At 53.6% G+C, this 20,000-nt stretch overlaps 31 non-coding genes and 1 pseudogene across 31 annotated transcripts; all 32 read left to right on the top strand.

Moving 5' to 3' along the window:
* Positions 1 to 229: 229 nt before the first annotated feature.
* LOC144494605 (5S ribosomal RNA) lies at positions 230 to 348 on the top strand. The gene has a single exon (XR_013498133.1). It is a non-coding gene; the product is annotated as a 5S ribosomal RNA (ribosomal RNA).
* Positions 349 to 653: 305 nt separating this feature from the next.
* Positions 654 to 772, top strand: LOC144494386 (5S ribosomal RNA). Its single transcript, XR_013498002.1, has one exon. It is a non-coding gene; the product is annotated as a 5S ribosomal RNA (ribosomal RNA).
* Positions 773 to 1,080: 308 nt separating this feature from the next.
* Positions 1,081 to 1,199, top strand: LOC144494604 (5S ribosomal RNA). Its single transcript, XR_013498132.1, has one exon. It is a non-coding gene; the product is annotated as a 5S ribosomal RNA (ribosomal RNA).
* An 841-nt stretch (positions 1,200 to 2,040) lies between these two features.
* On the top strand, positions 2,041 to 2,159 carry LOC144494346 (5S ribosomal RNA). The gene has a single exon (XR_013497965.1). It is a non-coding gene; the product is annotated as a 5S ribosomal RNA (ribosomal RNA).
* A 308-nt stretch (positions 2,160 to 2,467) lies between these two features.
* On the top strand, positions 2,468 to 2,586 carry LOC144494428 (5S ribosomal RNA). The gene has a single exon (XR_013498042.1). It is a non-coding gene; the product is annotated as a 5S ribosomal RNA (ribosomal RNA).
* Positions 2,587 to 2,894: 308 nt separating this feature from the next.
* On the top strand, positions 2,895 to 3,013 carry LOC144494368 (5S ribosomal RNA). The gene has a single exon (XR_013497985.1). It is a non-coding gene; the product is annotated as a 5S ribosomal RNA (ribosomal RNA).
* Positions 3,014 to 3,857: 844 nt separating this feature from the next.
* LOC144494427 (5S ribosomal RNA) lies at positions 3,858 to 3,976 on the top strand. The gene has a single exon (XR_013498041.1). It is a non-coding gene; the product is annotated as a 5S ribosomal RNA (ribosomal RNA).
* Positions 3,977 to 4,284: 308 nt separating this feature from the next.
* LOC144494367 (5S ribosomal RNA) lies at positions 4,285 to 4,403 on the top strand. Its single transcript, XR_013497984.1, has one exon. It is a non-coding gene; the product is annotated as a 5S ribosomal RNA (ribosomal RNA).
* An 844-nt stretch (positions 4,404 to 5,247) lies between these two features.
* On the top strand, positions 5,248 to 5,366 carry LOC144494426 (5S ribosomal RNA). The gene has a single exon (XR_013498040.1). It is a non-coding gene; the product is annotated as a 5S ribosomal RNA (ribosomal RNA).
* A 308-nt stretch (positions 5,367 to 5,674) lies between these two features.
* LOC144494365 (5S ribosomal RNA) lies at positions 5,675 to 5,793 on the top strand. Its single transcript, XR_013497982.1, has one exon. It is a non-coding gene; the product is annotated as a 5S ribosomal RNA (ribosomal RNA).
* An 844-nt stretch (positions 5,794 to 6,637) lies between these two features.
* On the top strand, positions 6,638 to 6,756 carry LOC144494364 (5S ribosomal RNA). Its single transcript, XR_013497981.1, has one exon. It is a non-coding gene; the product is annotated as a 5S ribosomal RNA (ribosomal RNA).
* Positions 6,757 to 7,064: 308 nt separating this feature from the next.
* On the top strand, positions 7,065 to 7,183 carry LOC144494603 (5S ribosomal RNA). The gene has a single exon (XR_013498131.1). It is a non-coding gene; the product is annotated as a 5S ribosomal RNA (ribosomal RNA).
* An 844-nt stretch (positions 7,184 to 8,027) lies between these two features.
* Positions 8,028 to 8,146, top strand: LOC144494425 (5S ribosomal RNA). The gene has a single exon (XR_013498039.1). It is a non-coding gene; the product is annotated as a 5S ribosomal RNA (ribosomal RNA).
* A 308-nt stretch (positions 8,147 to 8,454) lies between these two features.
* On the top strand, positions 8,455 to 8,573 carry LOC144494362 (5S ribosomal RNA). Its single transcript, XR_013497980.1, has one exon. It is a non-coding gene; the product is annotated as a 5S ribosomal RNA (ribosomal RNA).
* Positions 8,574 to 9,417: 844 nt separating this feature from the next.
* LOC144494423 (5S ribosomal RNA) lies at positions 9,418 to 9,536 on the top strand. The gene has a single exon (XR_013498037.1). It is a non-coding gene; the product is annotated as a 5S ribosomal RNA (ribosomal RNA).
* Positions 9,537 to 9,850: 314 nt separating this feature from the next.
* On the top strand, positions 9,851 to 9,969 carry LOC144494361 (5S ribosomal RNA). Its single transcript, XR_013497979.1, has one exon. It is a non-coding gene; the product is annotated as a 5S ribosomal RNA (ribosomal RNA).
* Positions 9,970 to 10,807: 838 nt separating this feature from the next.
* Positions 10,808 to 10,926, top strand: LOC144494422 (5S ribosomal RNA). Its single transcript, XR_013498036.1, has one exon. It is a non-coding gene; the product is annotated as a 5S ribosomal RNA (ribosomal RNA).
* A 308-nt stretch (positions 10,927 to 11,234) lies between these two features.
* Positions 11,235 to 11,353, top strand: LOC144494360 (5S ribosomal RNA). Its single transcript, XR_013497978.1, has one exon. It is a non-coding gene; the product is annotated as a 5S ribosomal RNA (ribosomal RNA).
* An 844-nt stretch (positions 11,354 to 12,197) lies between these two features.
* Positions 12,198 to 12,316, top strand: LOC144494359 (5S ribosomal RNA). The gene has a single exon (XR_013497977.1). It is a non-coding gene; the product is annotated as a 5S ribosomal RNA (ribosomal RNA).
* Positions 12,317 to 12,624: 308 nt separating this feature from the next.
* LOC144494602 (5S ribosomal RNA) lies at positions 12,625 to 12,743 on the top strand. Its single transcript, XR_013498130.1, has one exon. It is a non-coding gene; the product is annotated as a 5S ribosomal RNA (ribosomal RNA).
* A 308-nt stretch (positions 12,744 to 13,051) lies between these two features.
* On the top strand, positions 13,052 to 13,170 carry LOC144494601 (5S ribosomal RNA). Its single transcript, XR_013498129.1, has one exon. It is a non-coding gene; the product is annotated as a 5S ribosomal RNA (ribosomal RNA).
* Positions 13,171 to 14,014: 844 nt separating this feature from the next.
* On the top strand, positions 14,015 to 14,133 carry LOC144494420 (5S ribosomal RNA). Its single transcript, XR_013498035.1, has one exon. It is a non-coding gene; the product is annotated as a 5S ribosomal RNA (ribosomal RNA).
* Positions 14,134 to 14,441: 308 nt separating this feature from the next.
* LOC144494467 (5S ribosomal RNA) lies at positions 14,442 to 14,550 on the top strand (annotated as a pseudogene).
* Positions 14,551 to 14,855: 305 nt separating this feature from the next.
* Positions 14,856 to 14,974, top strand: LOC144494408 (5S ribosomal RNA). Its single transcript, XR_013498023.1, has one exon. It is a non-coding gene; the product is annotated as a 5S ribosomal RNA (ribosomal RNA).
* Positions 14,975 to 15,279: 305 nt separating this feature from the next.
* On the top strand, positions 15,280 to 15,398 carry LOC144494332 (5S ribosomal RNA). Its single transcript, XR_013497951.1, has one exon. It is a non-coding gene; the product is annotated as a 5S ribosomal RNA (ribosomal RNA).
* Positions 15,399 to 15,703: 305 nt separating this feature from the next.
* Positions 15,704 to 15,822, top strand: LOC144494352 (5S ribosomal RNA). Its single transcript, XR_013497970.1, has one exon. It is a non-coding gene; the product is annotated as a 5S ribosomal RNA (ribosomal RNA).
* An 844-nt stretch (positions 15,823 to 16,666) lies between these two features.
* Positions 16,667 to 16,785, top strand: LOC144494419 (5S ribosomal RNA). The gene has a single exon (XR_013498034.1). It is a non-coding gene; the product is annotated as a 5S ribosomal RNA (ribosomal RNA).
* A 308-nt stretch (positions 16,786 to 17,093) lies between these two features.
* On the top strand, positions 17,094 to 17,212 carry LOC144494358 (5S ribosomal RNA). The gene has a single exon (XR_013497976.1). It is a non-coding gene; the product is annotated as a 5S ribosomal RNA (ribosomal RNA).
* An 844-nt stretch (positions 17,213 to 18,056) lies between these two features.
* On the top strand, positions 18,057 to 18,175 carry LOC144494418 (5S ribosomal RNA). Its single transcript, XR_013498033.1, has one exon. It is a non-coding gene; the product is annotated as a 5S ribosomal RNA (ribosomal RNA).
* Positions 18,176 to 18,483: 308 nt separating this feature from the next.
* Positions 18,484 to 18,602, top strand: LOC144494357 (5S ribosomal RNA). The gene has a single exon (XR_013497975.1). It is a non-coding gene; the product is annotated as a 5S ribosomal RNA (ribosomal RNA).
* An 844-nt stretch (positions 18,603 to 19,446) lies between these two features.
* On the top strand, positions 19,447 to 19,565 carry LOC144494417 (5S ribosomal RNA). The gene has a single exon (XR_013498032.1). It is a non-coding gene; the product is annotated as a 5S ribosomal RNA (ribosomal RNA).
* Positions 19,566 to 19,873: 308 nt separating this feature from the next.
* Positions 19,874 to 19,992, top strand: LOC144494356 (5S ribosomal RNA). The gene has a single exon (XR_013497974.1). It is a non-coding gene; the product is annotated as a 5S ribosomal RNA (ribosomal RNA).
* Positions 19,993 to 20,000: the final 8 nt, after the last annotated feature.

The raw sequence follows: 20,000 nt of genomic DNA, 5'->3' as shown, positions 1-20,000 counted from the left end.
TCCCTCAGCCTGGCTTTGCCAGGACATTCAGCTGCTACGGTCTTGCCCCTTGGGCGCTGGCTGAGCTGAAAGACAACCACGCCTCGCAAGGATGTGAAAAGCGGCGAGAGGGAGAGAGAGCACAAAGGAGGAGGAGGAGGAGGAGAGAGGGAAAAGAATTGCCATGAGCGGCAAAGAAGAAGCGGCTGAGCTATGAGACTTGAATTAGCCAGAAAGCAGGGCAGTCAATGCCTACGGCCATACTAGTCTGAAAACGCCCGATCTCGTCTGATCTCGGAAGCTAAGCAGACTCAGGCCTGGTTAGTACTTGGATGGGAGACCGCCTGGGAATACCAGGTGCAGTAGGCTTTTGCTGCCAGCAGAGGCTGCCCACAACACACGGTCACCGCAGCCTCGGCCCAGAGGCAGGCAATCTTTTGGCTGCTCCCTCAGCCTGGCTTTGCCAGGACATTCAGCTGCTACGGTCTTGCCCCTTGGGCGCTGGCTGAGCTGAAAGACAACCACGCCTCGCAAGGATGTGAAAAGCGGCGAGAGGGAGAGAGAGCACAAAGGAGGAGGAGGAGGAGGAGAGAGGGAAAAGAATTGCCATGAGCGGCAAAGAAGAAGCGGCTGAGCTATGAGACTTGAATTAGCCAGAAAGCAGGGCAGTCAATGCCTACGGCCATACTAGTCTGAAAACGCCCGATCTCGTCTGATCTCGGAAACTAAGCAGACTCAGGCCTGGTTAGTACTTGGATGGGAGACCGCCTGGGAATACCAGGTGCAGTAGGCTTTTGCTGCCAGCAGAGGCTGCCCACAACACACGGTCACCGCAGCCTCGGCCCAGAGGCAGGCAATCTTTTGGCTGCTCCCTCAGCCTGGCTTTGCCAGGACATTCAGCTGCTACGGTCTTGCCCCTTGGGCGCTGGCTGAGCTGAAAGACAACCACGCCTCGCAAGGATGTGAAAAGCGGCGAGAGGGAGAGAGAGCACAAAGGAGGAGGAGGAGGAGGAGGAGAGAGGGAAAAGAATTGACATGAGCGGCAAAGAAGAAGCGGCTGAGCTATGAGACTTGAATTAGCCAGAAAGCAGGGCAGTCAATGCCTACGGCCATACTAGTCTGAAAACGCCCGATCTCGTCTGATCTCGGAAGCTAAGCAGACTCAGGCCTGGTTAGTACTTGGATGGGAGACCGCCTGGGAATACCAGGTGCAGTAGGCTTTTGCTGCCAGCAGAGGCTGCCCACAACACACGGTCACCGCAGCCTCGGCCCAGAGGCAGGCAATCTTTTGGCTGCTCCCTCAGCCTGGCTTTGCCAGGACATTCAGCTGCTACGGCCTTGCCCCTTGGGTGCTTCCTCAGGTGAAAGACAGACACGTGGCTGGTAAAGGCGGCTGAGGGACTTCAATGGTGCATTTTGGGAGATGTCAGACCAGCAGTATCTACCAAGAAGTGGGAAGCGGAAGGTCTGGTATCTCAGTGCATTTTGGGAAAACTCAGACAAGCAATATCCACCAAGAAGTGGGAAGTGGAAGGTCTGGTGTCTCAGTGCATTTTGGGAAAAGTCAGGCAAGCAATATCCACCAAGAAGTGGGAAGCGGAAGGTCTGATGTCACAGAGTGGTTATCCCCAAACACTACATTAGTGTTTCCCTCCCTCCCTCCTCCTCTGACCAAAAAAAAAAGGCCACTGTGAGAAGGTAAAAGTGAAGGGAAGAGTTTTAAAATTTTTTTGAAAATCATTCAAATGGTGCTTGAAATGTCAGTGATTGGGATTAAGTATTGCACGTGAGAGATGTGGGAGATCCGTGCAGCTTCTAGCGTCTCGGATGACTACGTCTGCTGCTACATTCAACGACATTCAGCTGCTACGGTCTTGCCCCTTGGGCGCTGGCTGAGCTGAAAGACAACCACGCCTCGCAAGGATGTGAAAAGCGGCGAGAGGGAGAGAGAGCACAAAGGAGGAGGAGGAGGAGGAGAGAGGGAAAAGAATTGCCATGAGCGGCAAAGAAGAAGCGGCTGAGCTATGAGACTTGAATTAGCCAGAAAGCAGGGCAGTCAATGCCTACGACCATACTAGTCTGAAAACGCCCGATCTCGTCTGATCTCGGAAGCTAAGCAGACTCAGGCCTGGTTAGTACTTGGATGGGAGACCGCCTGGGAATACCAGGTGCAGTAGGCTTTTGCTGCCAGCAGAGGCTGCCCACAACACACGGTCACCGCAGCCTCGGCCCAGAGGCAGGCAATCTTTTGGCTGCTCCCTCAGCCTGGCTTTGCCAGGACATTCAGCTGCTACGGTCTTGCCCCTTGGGCGCTGGCTGAGCTGAAAGACAACCACGCCTCGCAAGGATGTGAAAAGCGGCGAGAGGGAGAGAGAGCACAAAGGAGGAGGAGGAGGAGGAGGAGAGAGGGAAAAGAATTGACATGAGCGGCAGAGAAGAAGCGGCTGAGCTATGAGACTTGAATTAGCCAGAAAGCAGGGCAGTCAATGCCTACGGCCATACTAGTCTGAAAACGCCTGATCTCGTCTGATCTCGGAAACTAAGCAGACTCAGGCCTGGTTAGTACTTGGATGGGAGACCGCCTGGGAATACCAGGTGCAGTAGGCGTTTGCTGCCAGCAGAGGCTGCCCACAACACACGGTCACCGCAGCCTCGGCCCAGAGGCAGGCAATCTTTTGGCTGCTCCCTCAGCCTGGCTTTGCCAGGACATTCAGCTGCTACGGTCTTGCCCCTTGGGCGCTGGCTGAGCTGAAAGACAACCACGCCTCGCAAGGATGTGAAAAGCGGCGAGAGGGAGAGAGAGCACAAAGGAGGAGGAGGAGGAGGAGGAGAGAGGGAAAAGAATTGACATGAGCGGCAAAGAAGAAGCGGCTGAGCTATGAGACTTGAATTAGCCAGAAAGCAGGGCAGTCAATGCCTACGGCCATACTAGTCTGAAAACGCCCGATCTCGTCTGATCTCAGAAGCTAAGCAGACTCAGGCCTGGTTAGTACTTGGATGGGAGACCGCCTGGGAATACCAGGTGCAGTAGGCTTTTGCTGCCAGCAGAGGCTGCCCACAACACACGGTCACCGCAGCCTCGGCCCAGAGGCAGGCAATCTTTTGGCTGCTCCCTCAGCCTGGCTTTGCCAGGACATTCAGCTGCTACGGCCTTGCCCCTTGGGTGCTTCCTCAGGTGAAAGACAGACACGTGGCTGGTAAAGGCGGCTGAGGGACTTCAATGGTGCATTTTGGGAGATGTCAGACCAGCAGTATCTACCAAGAAGTGGGAAGCGGAAGGTCTGGTATCTCAGTGCATTTTGGGAAAACTCAGACAAGCAATATCCACCAAGAAGTGGGAAGTGGAAGGTCTGGTGTCTCAGTGCATTTTGGGAAAAGTCAGGCAAGCAATATCCACCAAGAAGTGGGAAGCGGAAGGTCTGATGTCACAGAGTGGTTATCCCCAAACACTACATTAGTGTTTCCCTCCCTCCCTCCTCCTCTGACCAAAAAAAAAAGGCCACTGTGAGAAGGTAAAAGTGAAGGGAAGAGTTTTAAAATTTTTTTGAAAATCATTCAAATGGTGCTTGAAATGTCAGTGATTGGGATTAAGTATTGCACGTGAGAGATGTGGGAGATCCGTGCAGCTTCTAGCGTCTCGGATGACTACGTCTGCTGCTACATTCAACGACATTCAGCTGCTACGGTCTTGCCCCTTGGGCGCTGGCTGAGCTGAAAGACAACCACGCCTCGCAAGGATGTGAAAAGCGGCGAGAGGGAGAGAGAGCACAAAGGAGGAGGAGGAGGAGGAGGAGAGAGGGAAAAGAATTGACATGAGCGGCAGAGAAGAAGCGGCTGAGCTATGAGACTTGAATTAGCCAGAAAGCAGGGCAGTCAATGCCTACGGCCATACTAGTCTGAAAACGCCTGATCTCGTCTGATCTCGGAAACTAAGCAGACTCAGGCCTGGTTAGTACTTGGATGGGAGACCGCCTGGGAATACCAGGTGCAGTAGGCGTTTGCTGCCAGCAGAGGCTGCCCACAACACACGGTCACCGCAGCCTCGGCCCAGAGGCAGGCAATCTTTTGGCTGCTCCCTCAGCCTGGCTTTGCCAGGACATTCAGCTGCTACGGTCTTGCCCCTTGGGCGCTGGCTGAGCTGAAAGACAACCACGCCTCGCAAGGATGTGAAAAGCGGCGAGAGGGAGAGAGAGCACAAAGGAGGAGGAGGAGGAGGAGGAGAGAGGGAAAAGAATTGACATGAGCGGCAAAGAAGAAGCGGCTGAGCTATGAGACTTGAATTAGCCAGAAAGCAGGGCAGTCAATGCCTACGGCCATACTAGTCTGAAAACGCCCGATCTCGTCTGATCTCAGAAGCTAAGCAGACTCAGGCCTGGTTAGTACTTGGATGGGAGACCGCCTGGGAATACCAGGTGCAGTAGGCTTTTGCTGCCAGCAGAGGCTGCCCACAACACACGGTCACCGCAGCCTCGGCCCAGAGGCAGGCAATCTTTTGGCTGCTCCCTCAGCCTGGCTTTGCCAGGACATTCAGCTGCTACGGCCTTGCCCCTTGGGTGCTTCCTCAGGTGAAAGACAGACACGTGGCTGGTAAAGGCGGCTGAGGGACTTCAATGGTGCATTTTGGGAGATGTCAGACCAGCAGTATCTACCAAGAAGTGGGAAGCGGAAGGTCTGGTATCTCAGTGCATTTTGGGAAAACTCAGACAAGCAATATCCACCAAGAAGTGGGAAGTGGAAGGTCTGGTGTCTCAGTGCATTTTGGGAAAAGTCAGGCAAGCAATATCCACCAAGAAGTGGGAAGCGGAAGGTCTGATGTCACAGAGTGGTTATCCCCAAACACTACATTAGTGTTTCCCTCCCTCCCTCCTCCTCTGACCAAAAAAAAAAGGCCACTGTGAGAAGGTAAAAGTGAAGGGAAGAGTTTTAAAATTTTTTTGAAAATCATTCAAATGGTGCTTGAAATGTCAGTGATTGGGATTAAGTATTGCACGTGAGAGATGTGGGAGATCCGTGCAGCTTCTAGCGTCTCGGATGACTACGTCTGCTGCTACATTCAACGACATTCAGCTGCTACGGTCTTGCCCCTTGGGCGCTGGCTGAGCTGAAAGACAACCACGCCTCGCAAGGATGTGAAAAGCGGCGAGAGGGAGAGAGAGCACAAAGGAGGAGGAGGAGGAGGAGGAGAGAGGGAAAAGAATTGACATGAGCGGCAGAGAAGAAGCGGCTGAGCTATGAGACTTGAATTAGCCAGAAAGCAGGGCAGTCAATGCCTACGGCCATACTAGTCTGAAAACGCCTGATCTCGTCTGATCTCGGAAACTAAGCAGACTCAGGCCTGGTTAGTACTTGGATGGGAGACCGCCTGGGAATACCAGGTGCAGTAGGCGTTTGCTGCCAGCAGAGGCTGCCCACAACACACGGTCACCGCAGCCTCGGCCCAGAGGCAGGCAATCTTTTGGCTGCTCCCTCAGCCTGGCTTTGCCAGGACATTCAGCTGCTACGGTCTTGCCCCTTGGGCGCTGGCTGAGCTGAAAGACAACCACGCCTCGCAAGGATGTGAAAAGCGGCGAGAGGGAGAGAGAGCACAAAGGAGGAGGAGGAGGAGGAGGAGAGAGGGAAAAGAATTGACATGAGCGGCAAAGAAGAAGCGGCTGAGCTATGAGACTTGAATTAGCCAGAAAGCAGGGCAGTCAATGCCTACGGCCATACTAGTCTGAAAACGCCCGATCTCGTCTGATCTCAGAAGCTAAGCAGACTCAGGCCTGGTTAGTACTTGGATGGGAGACCGCCTGGGAATACCAGGTGCAGTAGGCTTTTGCTGCCAGCAGAGGCTGCCCACAACACACGGTCACCGCAGCCTCGGCCCAGAGGCAGGCAATCTTTTGGCTGCTCCCTCAGCCTGGCTTTGCCAGGACATTCAGCTGCTACGGCCTTGCCCCTTGGGTGCTTCCTCAGGTGAAAGACAGACACGTGGCTGGTAAAGGCGGCTGAGGGACTTCAATGGTGCATTTTGGGAGATGTCAGACCAGCAGTATCTACCAAGAAGTGGGAAGCGGAAGGTCTGGTATCTCAGTGCATTTTGGGAAAACTCAGACAAGCAATATCCACCAAGAAGTGGGAAGTGGAAGGTCTGGTGTCTCAGTGCATTTTGGGAAAAGTCAGGCAAGCAATATCCACCAAGAAGTGGGAAGCGGAAGGTCTGATGTCACAGAGTGGTTATCCCCAAACACTACATTAGTGTTTCCCTCCCTCCCTCCTCCTCTGACCAAAAAAAAAAGGCCACTGTGAGAAGGTAAAAGTGAAGGGAAGAGTTTTAAAATTTTTTTGAAAATCATTCAAATGGTGCTTGAAATGTCAGTGATTGGGATTAAGTATTGCACGTGAGAGATGTGGGAGATCCGTGCAGCTTCTAGCGTCTCGGATGACTACGTCTGCTGCTACATTCAACGACATTCAGCTGCTATGGTCTTGCCCCTTGGGCGCTGGCTGAGCTGAAAGACAACCACGCCTCGCAAGGATGTGAAAAGCGGCGAGAGGGAGAGAGAGCACAAAGGAGGAGGAGGAGGAGGAGGAGAGAGGGAAAAGAATTGACATGAGCGGCAAAGAAGAAGCGGCTGAGCTATGAGACTTGAATTAGCCAGAAAGCAGGGCAGTCAATGCCTACGGCCATACTAGTCTGAAAACGCCCGATCTCGTCTGATCTCAGAAGCTAAGCAGACTCAGGCCTGGTTAGTACTTGGATGGGAGACCGCCTGGGAATACCAGGTGCAGTAGGCTTTTGCTGCCAGCAGAGGCTGCCCACAACACACGGTCACCGCAGCCTCGGCCCAGAGGCAGGCAATCTTTTGGCTGCTCCCTCAGCCTGGCTTTGCCAGGACATTCAGCTGCTACGGTCTTGCCCCTTGGGCGCTGGCTGAGCTGAAAGACAACCACGCCTCGCAAGGATGTGAAAAGCGGCGAGAGGGAGAGAGAGCACAAAGGAGGAGGAGGAGGAGGAGGAGAGAGGGAAAAGAATTGCCATGAGCGGCAAAGAAGAAGCGGCTGAGCTATGAGACTTGAATTAGCCAGAAAGCAGGGCAGTCAATGCCTACGGCCATACTAGTCTGAAAACGCCCGATCTCGTCTGATCTCGGAAGCTAAGCAGACTCAGGCCTGGTTAGTACTTGGATGGGAGACCGCCTGGGAATACCAGGTGCAGTAGGCTTTTGCTGCCAGCAGAGGCTGCCCACAACACACGGTCACCGCAGCCTCGGCCCAGAGGCAGGCAATCTTTTGGCTGCTCCCTCAGCCTGGCTTTGCCAGGACATTCAGCTGCTACGGCCTTGCCCCTTGGGTGCTTCCTCAGGTGAAAGACAGACACGTGGCTGGTAAAGGCGGCTGAGGGACTTCAATGGTGCATTTTGGGAGATGTCAGACCAGCAGTATCTACCAAGAAGTGGGAAGCGGAAGGTCTGGTATCTCAGTGCATTTTGGGAAAACTCAGACAAGCAATATCCACCAAGAAGTGGGAAGTGGAAGGTCTGGTGTCTCAGTGCATTTTGGGAAAAGTCAGGCAAGCAATATCCACCAAGAAGTGGGAAGCGGAAGGTCTGATGTCACAGAGTGGTTATCCCCAAACACTACATTAGTGTTTCCCTCCCTCCCTCCTCCTCTGACCAAAAAAAAAAGGCCACTGTGAGAAGGTAAAAGTGAAGGGAAGAGTTTTAAAATTTTTTTGAAAATCATTCAAATGGTGCTTGAAATGTCAGTGATTGGGATTAAGTATTGCACGTGAGAGATGTGGGAGATCCGTGCAGCTTCTAGCGTCTCGGATGACTACGTCTGCTGCTACATTCAACGACATTCAGCTGCTACGGTCTTGCCCCTTGGGCGCTGGCTGAGCTGAAAGACAACCACGCCTCGCAAGGATGTGAAAAGCGGCGAGAGGGAGAGAGAGCACAAAGGAGGAGGAGGAGGAGGAGGAGAGAGGGAAAAGAATTGACATGAGCGGCAGAGAAGAAGCGGCTGAGCTATGAGACTTGAATTAGCCAGAAAGCAGGGCAGTCAATGCCTACGGCCATACTAGTCTGAAAACGCCTGATCTCGTCTGATCTCGGAAACTAAGCAGACTCAGGCCTGGTTAGTACTTGGATGGGAGACCGCCTGGGAATACCAGGTGCAGTAGGCGTTTGCTGCCAGCAGAGGCTGCCCACAACACACGGTCACCGCAGCCTCGGCCCAGAGGCAGGCAATCTTTTGGCTGCTCCCTCAGCCTGGCTTTGCCAGGACATTCAGCTGCTACGGTCTTGCCCCTTGGGCGCTGGCTGAGCTGAAAGACAACCACGCCTCGCAAGGATGTGAAAAGCGGCGAGAGGGAGAGAGAGCACAAAGGAGGAGGAGGAGGAGGAGGAGAGAGGGAAAAGAATTGACATGAGCGGCAAAGAAGAAGCGGCTGAGCTATGAGACTTGAATTAGCCAGAAAGCAGGGCAGTCAATGCCTACGGCCATACTAGTCTGAAAACGCCCGATCTCGTCTGATCTCAGAAGCTAAGCAGACTCAGGCCTGGTTAGTACTTGGATGGGAGACCGCCTGGGAATACCAGGTGCAGTAGGCTTTTGCTGCCAGCAGAGGCTGCCCACAACACACGGTCACCGCAGCCTCGGCCCAGAGGCAGGCAATCTTTTGGCTGCTCCCTCAGCCTGGCTTTGCCAGGACATTCAGCTGCTACGGCCTTGCCCCTTGGGTGCTTCCTCAGGTGAAAGACAGACACGTGGCTGGTAAAGGCGGCTGAGGGACTTCAATGGTGCATTTTGGGAGATGTCAGACCAGCAGTATCTACCAAGAAGTGGGAAGCGGAAGGTCTGGTATCTCAGTGCATTTTGGGAAAACTCAGACAAGCAATATCCACCAAGAAGTGGGAAGTGGAAGGTCTGGTGTCTCAGTGCATTTTGGGAAAAGTCAGGCAAGCAATATCCACCAAGAAGTGGGAAGCGGAAGGTCTGATGTCACAGAGTGGTTATCCCCAAACACTACATTAGTGTTTCCCTCCCTCCCTCCTCCTCTGACCAAAAAAAAAAGGCCACTGTGAGAAGGTAAAAGTGAAGGGAAGAGTTTTAAAATTTTTTTGAAAATCATTCAAATGGTGCTTGAAATGTCAGTGATTGGGATTAAGTATTGCACGTGAGAGATGTGGGAGATCCGTGCAGCTTCTAGCGTCTCGGATGACTACGTCTGCTGCTACATTCAACGACATTCAGCTGCTATGGTCTTGCCCCTTGGGCGCTGGCTGAGCTGAAAGACAACCACGCCTCGCAAGGATGTGAAAAGCGGCGAGAGGGAGAGAGAGCACAAAGGAGGAGGAGGAGGAGGAGGAGAGAGGGAAAAGAATTGACATGAGCGGCAGAGAAGAAGCGGCTGAGCTATGAGACTTGAATTAGCCAGAAAGCAGGGCAGTCAATGCCTACGGCCATACTAGTCTGAAAACGCCTGATCTCGTCTGATCTCGGAAACTAAGCAGACTCAGGCCTGGTTAGTACTTGGATGGGAGACCGCCTGGGAATACCAGGTGCAGTAGGCGTTTGCTGCCAGCAGAGGCTGCCCACAACACACGGTCACCGCAGCCTCGGCCCAGAGGCAGGCAATCTTTTGGCTGCTCCCTCAGCCTGGCTTTGCCAGGACATTCAGCTGCTACGGTCTTGCCCCTTGGGCGCTGGCTGAGCTGAAAGACAACCACGCCTCGCAAGGATGTGAAAAGCGGCGAGAGGGAGAGAGAGCACAAAGGAGGAGGAGGAGGAGGAGGAGGAGGAGAGAGGGAAAAGAATTGACATGAGCGGCAAAGAAGAAGCGGCTGAGCTATGAGACTTGAATTAGCCAGAAAGCAGGGCAGTCAATGCCTACGGCCATACTAGTCTGAAAACGCCCGATCTCGTCTGATCTCAGAAGCTAAGCAGACTCAGGCCTGGTTAGTACTTGGATGGGAGACCGCCTGGGAATACCAGGTGCAGTAGGCTTTTGCTGCCAGCAGAGGCTGCCCACAACACACGGTCACCGCAGCCTCGGCCCAGAGGCAGGCAATCTTTTGGCTGCTCCCTCAGCCTGGCTTTGCCAGGACATTCAGCTGCTACGGCCTTGCCCCTTGGGTGCTTCCTCAGGTGAAAGACAGACACGTGGCTGGTAAAGGCGGCTGAGGGACTTCAATGGTGCATTTTGGGAGATGTCAGACCAGCAGTATCTACCAAGAAGTGGGAAGCGGAAGGTCTGGTATCTCAGTGCATTTTGGGAAAACTCAGACAAGCAATATCCACCAAGAAGTGGGAAGTGGAAGGTCTGGTGTCTCAGTGCATTTTGGGAAAAGTCAGGCAAGCAATATCCACCAAGAAGTGGGAAGCGGAAGGTCTGATGTCACAGAGTGGTTATCCCCAAACACTACATTAGTGTTTCCCTCCCTCCCTCCTCCTCTGACCAAAAAAAAAAGGCCACTGTGAGAAGGTAAAAGTGAAGGGAAGAGTTTTAAAATTTTTTTGAAAATCATTCAAATGGTGCTTGAAATGTCAGTGATTGGGATTAAGTATTGCACGTGAGAGATGTGGGAGATCCGTGCAGCTTCTAGCGTCTCGGATGACTACGTCTGCTGCTACATTCAACGACATTCAGCTGCTACGGTCTTGCCCCTTGGGCGCTGGCTGAGCTGAAAGACAACCACGCCTCGCAAGGATGTGAAAAGCGGCGAGAGGGAGAGAGAGCACAAAGGAGGAGGAGGAGGAGAGAGGGAAAAGAATTGACATGAGCGGCAGAGAAGAAGCGGCTGAGCTATGAGACTTGAATTAGCCAGAAAGCAGGGCAGTCAATGCCTACGGCCATACTAGTCTGAAAACGCCTGATCTCGTCTGATCTCGGAAACTAAGCAGACTCAGGCCTGGTTAGTACTTGGATGGGAGACCGCCTGGGAATACCAGGTGCAGTAGGCGTTTGCTGCCAGCAGAGGCTGCCCACAACACACGGTCACCGCAGCCTCGGCCCAGAGGCAGGCAATCTTTTGGCTGCTCCCTCAGCCTGGCTTTGCCAGGACATTCAGCTGCTACGGTCTTGCCCCTTGGGCGCTGGCTGAGCTGAAAGACAACCACGCCTCGCAAGGATGTGAAAAGCGGCGAGAGGGAGAGAGAGCACAAAGGAGGAGGAGGAGGAGGAGGAGAGAGGGAAAAGAATTGACATGAGCGGCAAAGAAGAAGCGGCTGAGCTATGAGACTTGAATTAGCCAGAAAGCAGGGCAGTCAATGCCTACGGCCATACTAGTCTGAAAACGCCCGATCTCGTCTGATCTCAGAAGCTAAGCAGACTCAGGCCTGGTTAGTACTTGGATGGGAGACCGCCTGGGAATACCAGGTGCAGTAGGCTTTTGCTGCCAGCAGAGGCTGCCCACAACACACGGTCACCGCAGCCTCGGCCCAGAGGCAGGCAATCTTTTGGCTGCTCCCTCAGCCTGGCTTTGCCAGGACATTCAGCTGCTACGGCCTTGCCCCTTGGGTGCTTCCTCAGGTGAAAGACAGACACGTGGCTGGTAAAGGCGGCTGAGGGACTTCAATGGTGCATTTTGGGAGATGTCAGACCAGCAGTATCTACCAAGAAGTGGGAAGCGGAAGGTCTGGTATCTCAGTGCATTTTGGGAAAACTCAGACAAGCAATATCCACCAAGAAGTGGGAAGTGGAAGGTCTGGTGTCTCAGTGCATTTTGGGAAAAGTCAGGCAAGCAATATCCACCAAGAAGTGGGAAGCGGAAGGTCTGATGTCACAGAGTGGTTATCCCCAAACACTACATTAGTGTTTCCCTCCCTCCCTCCTCCTCTGACCAAAAAAAAAAGGCCACTGTGAGAAGGTAAAAGTGAAGGGAAGAGTTTTAAAATTTTTTTGAAAATCATTCAAATGGTGCTTGAAATGTCAGTGATTGGGATTAAGTATTGCACGTGAGAGATGTGGGAGATCCGTGCAGCTTCTAGCGTCTCGGATGACTACGTCTGCTGCTACATTCAACGACATTCAGCTGCTATGGTCTTGCCCCTTGGGCGCTGGCTGAGCTGAAAGACAACCACGCCTCGCAAGGATGTGAAAAGCGGCGAGAGGGAGAGAGAGCACAAAGGAGGAGGAGGAGGAGGAGGAGAGAGGGAAAAGAATTGACATGAGCGGCAAAGAAGAAGCGGCTGAGCTATGAGACTTGAATTAGCCAGAAAGCAGGGCAGTCAATGCCTACGGCCATACTAGTCTGAAAACGCCCGATCTCGTCTGATCTCAGAAGCTAAGCAGACTCAGGCCTGGTTAGTACTTGGATGGGAGACCGCCTGGGAATACCAGGTGCAGTAGGCTTTTGCTGCCAGCAGAGGCTGCCCACAACACACGGTCACCGCAGCCTCGGCCCAGAGGCAGGCAATCTTTTGGCTGCTCCCTCAGCCTGGCTTTGCCAGGACATTCAGCTGCTACGGTCTTGCCCCTTGGGCGCTGGCTGAGCTGAAAGACAACCACGCCTCGCAAGGATGTGAAAAGCGGCGAGAGGGAGAGAGAGCACAAAGGAGGAGGAGGAGGAGGAGGAGAGAGGGAAAAGAATTGCCATGAGCGGCAAAGAAGAAGCGGCTGAGCTATGAGACTTGAATTAGCCAGAAAGCAGGGCAGTCAATGCCTACGGCCATACTAGTCTGAAAACGCCCGATCTCGTCTGATCTCGGAAGCTAAGCAGACTCAGGCCTGGTTAGTACTTGGATGGGAGACCGCCTGGGAATACCAGGTGCAGTAGGCTTTTGCTGCCAGCAGAGGCTGCCCACAACACACGGTCACCGCAGCCTCGGCCCAGAGGCAGGCAATCTTTTGGCTGCTCCCTCAGCCTGGCTTTGCCAGGACATTCAGCTGCTACGGTCTTGCCCCTTGGGCGCTGGCTGAGCTGAAAGACAACCACGCCTCGCAAGGATGTGAAAAGCGGCGAGAGGGAGAGAGAGCACAAAGGAGGAGGAGGAGGAGGAGGAGAGAGGGAAAAGAATTGCCATGAGCGGCAAAGAAGAAGCGGCTGAGCTATGAGACTTGAATTAGCCAGAAAGCAGGGCAGTCAATGCCTACGGCCATACTAGTCTGAAAACGCCCGATCTCGTCTGATCTCGGAAGCTAAGCAGACTCAGGCCTGGTTAGTACTTGGATGGGAGACCGCCTGGGAATACCAGGTGCAGTAGGCTTTTGCTGCCAGCAGAGGCTGCCCACAACACACGGTCACCGCAGCCTCGGCCCAGAGGCAGGCAATCTTTTGGCTGCTCCCTCAGCCTGGCTTTGCCAGGACATTCAGCTGCTACGGCCTTGCCCCTTGGGTGCTTCCTCAGGTGAAAGACAGACACGTGGCTGGTAAAGGCGGCTGAGGGACTTCAATGGTGCATTTTGGGAGATGTCAGACCAGCAGTATCTACCAAGAAGTGGGAAGCGGAAGGTCTGGTATCTCAGTGCATTTTGGGAAAACTCAGACAAGCAATATCCACCAAGAAGTGGGAAGTGGAAGGTCTGGTGTCTCAGTGCATTTTGGGAAAAGTCAGGCAAGCAATATCCACCAAGAAGTGGGAAGCGGAAGGTCTGATGTCACAGAGTGGTTATCCCCAAACACTACATTAGTGTTTCCCTCCCTCCCTCCTCCTCTGACCAAAAAAAAAAGGCCACTGTGAGAAGGTAAAAGTGAAGGGAAGAGTTTTAAAATTTTTTTGAAAATCATTCAAATGGTGCTTGAAATGTCAGTGATTGGGATTAAGTATTGCACGTGAGAGATGTGGGAGATCCGTGCAGCTTCTAGCGTCTCGGATGACTACGTCTGCTGCTACATTCAACGACATTCAGCTGCTACGGTCTTGCCCCTTGGGCGCTGGCTGAGCTGAAAGACAACCACGCCTCGCAAGGATGTGAAAAGCGGCGAGAGGGAGAGAGAGCACAAAGGAGGAGGAGGAGGAGGAGGAGAGAGGGAAAAGAATTGACATGAGCGGCAGAGAAGAAGCGGCTGAGCTATGAGACTTGAATTAGCCAGAAAGCAGGGCAGTCAATGCCTACGGCCATACTAGTCTGAAAACGCCTGATCTCGTCTGATCTCGGAAACTAAGCAGACTCAGGCCTGGTTAGTACTTGGATGGGAGACCGCCTGGGAATACCAGGTGCAGTAGGCGTTTGCTGCCAGCAGAGGCTGCCCACAACACACGGTCACCGCAGCCTCGGCCCAGAGGCAGGCAATCTTTTGGCTGCTCCCTCAGCCTGGCTTTGCCAGGACATTCAGCTGCTACGGTCTTGCCCCTTGGGCGCTGGCTGAGCTGAAAGACAACCACGCCTCGCAAGGATGTGAAAAGCGGCGAGAGGGAGAGAGAGCACAAAGGAGGAGGAGGAGGAGGAGGAGAGAGGGAAAAGAATTGACATGAGCGGCAAAGAAGAAGCGGCTGAGCTATGAGACTTGAATTAGCCAGAAAGCAGGGCAGTCAATGCCTACGGCCATACTAGTCTGAAAACGTCTGATCTCGGAAGCTGAGCAGACTCAGGCCTGGTTAGTACTTGGATGGGAGACCGCCTGGGAATACCAGGTGCAGTAGGCTTTTGCTGCCAGCAGAGGCTGCCCACAACACACGGTCACCGCAGCCTCGGCCCAGAGGCAGGCAATCTTTTGGCTGCTCCCTCAGCCTGGCTTTGCCAGGACATTCAGCTGCTACGGTCTTGCCCCTTGGGCGCTGGCTGAGCTGAAAGACAACCACGCCTCGCAAGGATGTGAAAAGCGGCGAGAGGGAGAGAGAGCACAAAGGAGGAGGAGGAGGAGGAGAGAGGGAAAAGAATTGCCATGAGCGGCAAAGAAGAAGCGGCTGAGCTATGAGACTTGAATTAGCCAGAAAGCAGGGCAGTCAATGCCTACAGCCATGCTTGTCTGAAAACGCCCGATCTCGTCTGATCTCGGAAGCAAAGCAGACTCAGGCCTGGTTAGTACTTGGATGGGAGACCGCCTGGGAATACCAGGTGCAGTAGGCTTTTGCTGCCAGCAGAGGCTGCCCACAACACACGGTCACCGCAGCCTCGGCCCAGAGGCAGGCAATCTTTTGGCTGCTCCCTCAGCCTGGCTTTGCCAGGACATTCAGCTGCTACGGTCTTGCCCCTTGGGCGCTGGCTGAGCTGAAAGACAACCACGCCTCGCAAGGATGTGAAAAGCGGCGAGAGGGAGAGAGAGCACAAAGGAGGAGGAGGAGGAGGAGAGAGGGAAAAGAATTGCCATGAGCGGCAAAGAAGAAGCGGCTGAGCTATGAGACTTGAATTAGCCAGAAAGCAGGGCAGTCAATGCCTACGGCCATACTAGTCTGAAAATGCCCGATCTCGTCTGATCTCGGAAGCTAAGCAGACTCAGGCCTGGTTAGTACTTGGATGGGAGACCGCCTGGGAATACCAGGTGCAGTAGGCTTTTGCTGCCAGCAGAGGCTGCCCACAACACACGGTCACCGCAGCCTCGGCCCAGAGGCAGGCAATCTTTTGGCTGCTCCCTCAGCCTGGCTTTGCCAGGACATTCAGCTGCTACGGTCTTGCCCCTTGGGCGCTGGCTGAGCTGAAAGACAACCACGCCTCGCAAGGATGTGAAAAGCGGCGAGAGGGAGAGAGAGCACAAAGGAGGAGGAGGAGGAGGAGAGAGGGAAAAGAATTGCCATGAGCGGCAAAGAAGAAGCGGCTGAGCTATGAGACTTGAATTAGCCAGAAAGCAGGGCAGTCAATGCCTACGGCCATACTAGTCTGAAAACGCCCGATCTCGTCTGATCTCGGAAGCTAAGCCGACTCAGGCCTGGTTAGTACTTGGATGGGAGACCGCCTGGGAATACCAGGTGCAGTAGGCTTTTGCTGCCAGCAGAGGCTGCCCACAACACACGGTCACCGCAGCCTCGGCCCAGAGGCAGGCAATCTTTTGGCTGCTCCCTCAGCCTGGCTTTGCCAGGACATTCAGCTGCTACGGCCTTGCCCCTTGGGTGCTTCCTCAGGTGAAAGACAGACACGTGGCTGGTAAAGGCGGCTGAGGGACTTCAATGGTGCATTTTGGGAGATGTCAGACCAGCAGTATCTACCAAGAAGTGGGAAGCGGAAGGTCTGGTATCTCAGTGCATTTTGGGAAAACTCAGACAAGCAATATCCACCAAGAAGTGGGAAGTGGAAGGTCTGGTGTCTCAGTGCATTTTGGGAAAAGTCAGGCAAGCAATATCCACCAAGAAGTGGGAAGCGGAAGGTCTGATGTCACAGAGTGGTTATCCCCAAACACTACATTAGTGTTTCCCTCCCTCCCTCCTCCTCTGACCAAAAAAAAAAGGCCACTGTGAGAAGGTAAAAGTGAAGGGAAGAGTTTTAAAATTTTTTTGAAAATCATTCAAATGGTGCTTGAAATGTCAGTGATTGGGATTAAGTATTGCACGTGAGAGATGTGGGAGATCCGTGCAGCTTCTAGCGTCTCGGATGACTACGTCTGCTGCTACATTCAACGACATTCAGCTGCTACGGTCTTGCCCCTTGGGCGCTGGCTGAGCTGAAAGACAACCACGCCTCGCAAGGATGTGAAAAGCGGCGAGAGGGAGAGAGAGCACAAAGGAGGAGGAGGAGGAGGAGGAGAGAGGGAAAAGAATTGACATGAGCGGCAGAGAAGAAGCGGCTGAGCTATGAGACTTGAATTAGCCAGAAAGCAGGGCAGTCAATGCCTACGGCCATACTAGTCTGAAAACGCCTGATCTCGTCTGATCTCGGAAACTAAGCAGACTCAGGCCTGGTTAGTACTTGGATGGGAGACCGCCTGGGAATACCAGGTGCAGTAGGCGTTTGCTGCCAGCAGAGGCTGCCCACAACACACGGTCACCGCAGCCTCGGCCCAGAGGCAGGCAATCTTTTGGCTGCTCCCTCAGCCTGGCTTTGCCAGGACATTCAGCTGCTACGGTCTTGCCCCTTGGGCGCTGGCTGAGCTGAAAGACAACCACGCCTCGCAAGGATGTGAAAAGCGGCGAGAGGGAGAGAGAGCACAAAGGAGGAGGAGGAGGAGGAGGAGAGAGGGAAAAGAATTGACATGAGCGGCAAAGAAGAAGCGGCTGAGCTATGAGACTTGAATTAGCCAGAAAGCAGGGCAGTCAATGCCTACGGCCATACTAGTCTGAAAACGCCCGATCTCGTCTGATCTCAGAAGCTAAGCAGACTCAGGCCTGGTTAGTACTTGGATGGGAGACCGCCTGGGAATACCAGGTGCAGTAGGCTTTTGCTGCCAGCAGAGGCTGCCCACAACACACGGTCACCGCAGCCTCGGCCCAGAGGCAGGCAATCTTTTGGCTGCTCCCTCAGCCTGGCTTTGCCAGGACATTCAGCTGCTACGGCCTTGCCCCTTGGGTGCTTCCTCAGGTGAAAGACAGACACGTGGCTGGTAAAGGCGGCTGAGGGACTTCAATGGTGCATTTTGGGAGATGTCAGACCAGCAGTATCTACCAAGAAGTGGGAAGCGGAAGGTCTGGTATCTCAGTGCATTTTGGGAAAACTCAGACAAGCAATATCCACCAAGAAGTGGGAAGTGGAAGGTCTGGTGTCTCAGTGCATTTTGGGAAAAGTCAGGCAAGCAATATCCACCAAGAAGTGGGAAGCGGAAGGTCTGATGTCACAGAGTGGTTATCCCCAAACACTACATTAGTGTTTCCCTCCCTCCCTCCTCCTCTGACCAAAAAAAAAAGGCCACTGTGAGAAGGTAAAAGTGAAGGGAAGAGTTTTAAAATTTTTTTGAAAATCATTCAAATGGTGCTTGAAATGTCAGTGATTGGGATTAAGTATTGCACGTGAGAGATGTGGGAGATCCGTGCAGCTTCTAGCGTCTCGGATGACTACGTCTGCTGCTACATTCAACGACATTCAGCTGCTACGGTCTTGCCCCTTGGGCGCTGGCTGAGCTGAAAGACAACCACGCCTCGCAAGGATGTGAAAAGCGGCGAGAGGGAGAGAGAGCACAAAGGAGGAGGAGGAGGAGGAGGAGAGAGGGAAAAGAATTGACATGAGCGGCAGAGAAGAAGCGGCTGAGCTATGAGACTTGAATTAGCCAGAAAGCAGGGCAGTCAATGCCTACGGCCATACTAGTCTGAAAACGCCTGATCTCGTCTGATCTCGGAAACTAAGCAGACTCAGGCCTGGTTAGTACTTGGATGGGAGACCGCCTGGGAATACCAGGTGCAGTAGGCGTTTGCTGCCAGCAGAGGCTGCCCACAACACACGGTCACCGCAGCCTCGGCCCAGAGGCAGGCAATCTTTTGGCTGCTCCCTCAGCCTGGCTTTGCCAGGACATTCAGCTGCTACGGTCTTGCCCCTTGGGCGCTGGCTGAGCTGAAAGACAACCACGCCTCGCAAGGATGTGAAAAGCGGCGAGAGGGAGAGAGAGCACAAAGGAGGAGGAGGAGGAGGAGGAGAGAGGGAAAAGAATTGACATGAGCGGCAAAGAAGAAGCGGCTGAGCTATGAGACTTGAATTAGCCAGAAAGCAGGGCAGTCAATGCCTACGGCCATACTAGTCTGAAAACGCCCGATCTCGTCTGATCTCAGAAGCTAAGCAGACTCAGGCCTGGTTAGTACTTGGATGGGAGACCGCCTGGGAATACCAGGTGCAGTAGGCTTTTGCTGCCAGCAGAGGCTGCCCACAACACACGGTCACCGCAGCCTCGGCCCAGAGGCAGGCAATCTTTTGGCTGCTCCCTCAGCCTGGCTTTGCCAGGACATTCAGCTGCTACGGCCTTGCCCCTTGGGTGCTTCCTCAGGTGAAAGACAGACACGTGGCTGGTAAAGGCGGCTGAGGGACTTCAATGGTGCATTTTGGGAGATGTCAGACCAGCAGTATCTACCAAGAAGTGGGAAGCGGAAGGTCTGGTATCTCAGTGCATTTTGGGAAAACTCAGACAAGCAATATCCACCAAGAAGTGGGAAGTGGAAGGTCTGGTGTCTCAGTGCATTTTGGGAAAAGTCAGGCAAGCAATATCCACCAAGAAGTGGGAAGCGGAAGGTCTGATGTCACAGAGTGGTTATCCCCAAACACTACATTAGTGTTTCCCTCCCTCCCTCCTCCTCTGACCAAAAAAAAAAGGCCACTGTGAGAAGGTAAAAGTGAAGGGAAGAGTTTTAAAATTTTTTTGAAAATCATTCAAATGGTGCTTGAAATGTCAGTGATTGGGATTAAGTATTGCACGTGAGAGATGTGGGAGATCCGTGCAGCTTCTAGCGTCTCGGATGACTACGTCTGCTGCTACATTCAACGACATTCAGCTGCTACGGTCTTGCCCCTTGGGCGCTGGCTGAGCTGAAAGACAACCACGCCTCGCAAGGATGTGAAAAGCGGCGAGAGGGAGAGAGAGCACAAAGGAGGAGGAGGAGGAGGAGGAGAGAGGGAAAAGAATTGACATGAGCGGCAGAGAAGAAGCGGCTGAGCTATGAGACTTGAATTAGCCAGAAAGCAGGGCAGTCAATGCCTACGGCCATACTAGTCTGAAAACGCCTGATCTCGTCTGATCTCGGAAACTAAGCAGACTCAGGCCTGGTTAGTACTTGGATGGGAGACCGCCTGGGAATACCAGGTGCAGTAGGCGTTTGCTGCCAGCAGAGGCTGCCCACAACACACGGTCACCGCAGCCTCGGCCCAGAGGCAGGCAATCTTTTGGCTGCTCCCTCAGCCTGGCTTTGCCAGGACATTCAGCTGCTACGGTCTTGCCCCTTGGGCGCTGGCTGAGCTGAAAGACAACCACGCCTCGCAAGGATGTGAAAAGCGGCGAGAGGGAGAGAGAGCACAAAGGAGGAGGAGGAGGAGGAGGAGAGAGGGAAAAGAATTGACATGAGCGGCAAAGAAGAAGCGGCTGAGCTATGAGACTTGAATTAGCCAGAAAGCAGGGCAGTCAATGCCTACGGCCATACTAGTCTGAAAACGCCCGATCTCGTCTGATCTCAGAAGCTAAGCAGACTCAGGCCTGGTTAGTACTTGGATGGGAGACCGCCTGGGAATACCAGGTGCAGTAGGCTTTTGCTGC

This window comes from Mustelus asterias, chromosome 5 (genome assembly GCF_964213995.1).
Source record: "Mustelus asterias chromosome 5, sMusAst1.hap1.1, whole genome shotgun sequence".
Classification (NCBI taxonomy): domain Eukaryota; kingdom Metazoa; phylum Chordata; class Chondrichthyes; order Carcharhiniformes; family Triakidae; genus Mustelus; species Mustelus asterias.
Note: the sequence above shows the minus strand (reverse complement) of the source record. Positions and strands in the feature narration are given on the sequence as shown.